The sequence below is a fragment of the Chiloscyllium punctatum genome, unplaced genomic scaffold (genome assembly GCF_047496795.1).
Source record: "Chiloscyllium punctatum isolate Juve2018m unplaced genomic scaffold, sChiPun1.3 scaffold_1013, whole genome shotgun sequence".
Taxonomy (NCBI): Eukaryota; Metazoa; Chordata; class Chondrichthyes; order Orectolobiformes; family Hemiscylliidae; genus Chiloscyllium; species Chiloscyllium punctatum.
This window is the reverse complement of record NW_027310747.1, coordinates 20001-24150: the sequence shown is the minus strand read 5'-3', so window position 1 is coordinate 24150 and position 4150 is coordinate 20001.

The following is a 4150-nucleotide window of genomic DNA, read 5'->3' as shown; positions in this document are numbered from 1 at the left end:
TGAGCTACCCGGGTCGGAAGCGCCAAGGTCGGTATGAGCAGTCACATTCACTCCCATCCCCTTTTGGACCGCTTCCCACGGTTTGAAATGCACGAAAATCGGCCTGTACACGGGGGAGGCTCCGCCCTCGAAGGCGAGACCGACGGCAGAACCGCCGGGTCAAACCCGGCCGGGCTACCCGGGTTAGAAGCCTCAGAGTCGGGTTGAGCAGTCACATTCACCCCCATCCCCTTTTGAACCTCTTCCCACCGTTGGAAATGCACGAAAATCGGCCTGTACACGGGGGAGGCGCCCCTCTCGAAGGCGAGACCGACGGCAGAACCGCCGGGTCAAACCCGGCCGAGCTACCCGGGTTAGAAGCCTCAGAGTCGGGTTGAGCAGTCACATTCACCCCCATTCCCTTTTGGACCACTTCCCACGGTACGAAATGCATGAAAATCGGCCTGTACACGGGGGAGGCACCCGCCTCGAAGACGAGACCGTCGGCAGAACCGCCGGGTCAAACCCGGCTGAGCTACCCGGGTCGGAAGCGCCAAGGTCGGTATGAGCAGTCACATTCACTCCCATCCCCTTTTGGACCGCTTCCCACGGTTTGAAATGCACGAAAATCGGCCTGTACACGGGGGAGGCTCCGCCCTCGAAGGCGAGACCGACGGCAGAACCGCCGGGTCAAACCCGGCCGGGCTACCCGGGTTAGAAGCCTCAGAGTCGGGTTGAGCAGTCACATTCACCCCCATCCCCTTTTGAACCTCTTCCCACCGTTGGAAATGCACGAAAATCGGCCTGTACACGGGGGAGGCCCCCCTCTCGAAGACGAGACCGTCGGCAGACCCGCCGGATCAAACCCGGCCGAGCTACACGGCTTACAAGTCTCGATGTCGGTATGAGCAGTCACGTCCACCCCCATTCCCTTTTGGACCACTTCCCACGGTACGAAATGCATGAAAATCGGCCTGTACACGGGGGAGGCACCCGCCTCGAAGACGAGACCGTCGGCAGAACCGCCGGGTCAAACCCGGCTGAGCTACCCGGCTCGGAAGCGCCAAAGTCGGGTTGAGCAGTCACATTCACTCCCATCCCCTTTTGGGCCACTTCCCACGGTTCGAAATGCATGAAAATCGGCCTGTACACGGGGGACGCTCCCCCCTCGAAGGCGAGGCCGTCGGCAGAACCGCCGGGTCAAACCCGGCTGAGCTACCCGGGTTAGATGCCTCAAAGTCGGGTTGAGCAGTCACATTCACCCCCATCCCCTTTCGGCCCCCTTCCCACGGTTGGAAATGCATGAAAATCGGCCTGTACACGGTGGGCGCTCCCCCCTCGAAGGTGAGACCTTCGGCAGAACCGCCGGGTCAAATCCTGCCGAGCTACCCGCGTTAGAGGTCTCAATGTCGGCTTCAGCAGTCACATTCAATCCCATTCCCGTTTGGACCTCTTCCCGCCGATGGAAATGCACAAAATTCGGCCTGAACACGCGGGACGCTCCCCCCTCGAAGGCGAGACCGTCGCCAGAACCGCCGGGTCAAATCCGGCTGAGCTACCCGCGTTACAGGTCTCAAAGTCGGGTTGAGCAGTCACGTTCACCCCCATCCCCTTTCGGACCCCTTCCCACGGTTGGAAATGCATGAAAATCGGCCTGTACACGGTGGGCGCTCCCCCCTCGAAGGTGAGACCTTCGGCAGAACCGCCGGGTCAAATCCGGCCGAGCTACCCGCGTTAGAGGTCTCAATGTCGGCTTCAGCAGTCACATTCAATCCCATTCCCGTTTGGACCTCTTCCCGCCGATGGAAATGCACAAAATTCGGCCTGAACACGCGGGAGGCTCCCCCCTCGAAGGTGAGACCTTCGGCAGAACCGCCGGGTCAAATCCGGCCGAGCTACCCGCGTTAGAGGTCTCAATGTCGGCTTCAGCAGTCACATTCAATCCCATTCCCGTTTGGACCTCTTCCCGCCGATGGAAATGCACAAAATTCGGCCTGAACACGCGGGACGCTCCCCCCTCGAAGGCGAGACCGTCGCCAGAACCGCCGGGTCAAATCCGGCCGAGCTACCCGCGTTAGAGGTCTCAATGTCGGCTTCAGCAGTCACATTCAATCCCATTCCCTTTTGGAACACTTCCCGCCGTTAACAATGCACGATATTCGGCCTGAACACGCGGGACGCTCCCCCCTCGAAGGTGAGACCTTCGGCAGAACCGCCGGGTCAAATCCTGCCGAGCTACCCGCGTTAGAGGTCTCAATGTCGGCTTCAGCAGTCACATTCAATCCCATTCCCGTTTGGACCTCTTCCCGCCGATGGAAATGCACAAAATTCGGCCTGAACACGCGGGGCGCTCCCCCCTCGAAGGCGAGACCGTCGCCAGAACCGCCGGGTCAAATCCGGCTGAGCTACCCGCGTTACAGGTCTCAAAGTCGGCTTCAGCAGTCACATTCAATCCCATTCCCTTTTGGAACACTTCCCGCCGTTAACAATGCACGATATTCGGACTGAACACGGGGGCCGGTCCGCCCTCGAAGTCAACACCGTCCGCAGAACCGCCGGGGCAAATCCGGCTGAGCTACCCCGCCCCCGAACACTCAAAGTCCCTCTGAAGCCTTGCATTCGCCTCCTTGGAAAATTGACGTCAAACATTACCAAAATCGGGGGCACGAGCACTAAAGCTAAGTCTCACCCTTTCCCTATCCCTAACCAGGAACCGAACGCCCACCCTCAGCCTCACACCAACGCCGGTGCCACTCCAGACAGACACACCCTTCAAAACCACACCCATCCGGCCATGCAACTCAAAAAGGGTCCAAATTCAGAAACACCCCCTTCAAAAGGCACTCCATCCTCGGCCACACCACCGGGACATGCTCCCCTCGGCGATAATTAAGCCCCCACCACTATTTGAAGCCAACCGCAGCCGCAACTCGAACGGAGAAATCAGTAACCAATTCAAAAATGCGCTTGGTTACTGATTTCTACTGAGCCGAAAAAATTCTAAGTGTCGGTGGTTACTGATTTATACCAACCCGAAAATATTCTAAGTGTCGGTGGTTACTGATTTATACCAACCCGAAAAAATTCTAAGTGTCAGTGGTTACTGATTTATACCAACTCGAAAAAATTCTAAGTGTCAGTGGTTACTGATTTATACCAACCCGAAAATATTCTAAGTGTCAGTGGTTACTGATTTGTACCGACCCGAAAATATTCTAAGTGTCAGTGGTTACTGATTTATACCAACTCGAAAATATTCTAAGTGTCGGTGGTTACTGATTTATACCAAGTCGAAAATATTCTAAGTGTCAGTGGTTACTGATTTATACCAACTCGAAAAAATTCTAAGTGTCAGTGGTTACTGATTTATACCAACTCGAAAATATTCTAAGTGTCGGTGGTTACTGATTTATACCAACCCGAAAATATTCTAAGTGTCAGTGGTTACTGATTTATACCAACTCGAAAAAATTCTAAGTGTCAGTGGTTACTGATTTATACCAACTCGAAAATATTCTAAGTGTCGGTGGTTACTGATTTATACCAACCCGAAAATATTCTAAGTGTCAGTGGTTACTGATTTGTACCGACCCGAAAAAATTCTAAGTGTCAGTGGTTACTGATTTATACCAACCCGAAAATATTCTAAGTGTCGGTGGTTACTGATTTATACCAACCCGAAAATATTCTAAGTGTCAGTGGTTACTGATTTATACCAACTCGAAAAAATTCTAAGTGTCAGTGGTTACTGATTTATACCAACTCGAAAATATTCTAAGTGTCAGTGGTTACTGATTTGTACCAACCCGAAAATATTCTAAGTGTCGGTGGTTACTGATTTATACCAACCCGAAAATATTCTAAGTGTCAGTGGTTACTGATTTATACCAACTCGAAAAAATTCTAAGTGTCAGTGGTTACTGATTTATACCAACTCGAAAATATTCTAAGTGTCAGTGGTTACTGATTTGTACCGACCCGAAAAAAATTCTAAGTGTCGCTGGTAACTATTTATACCAACTCGAAAATATTCTAAGTGTCGGTGGTTACTGATTTATACCAACCCGAAAATATTCTAAGTGTCAGTGGTTACTGATTTATACCAAGTCGAAAATATTCTAAGTGTCAGTGGTTACTGATTTATACCAACTCGAAAAAATTCTAAGTGTCA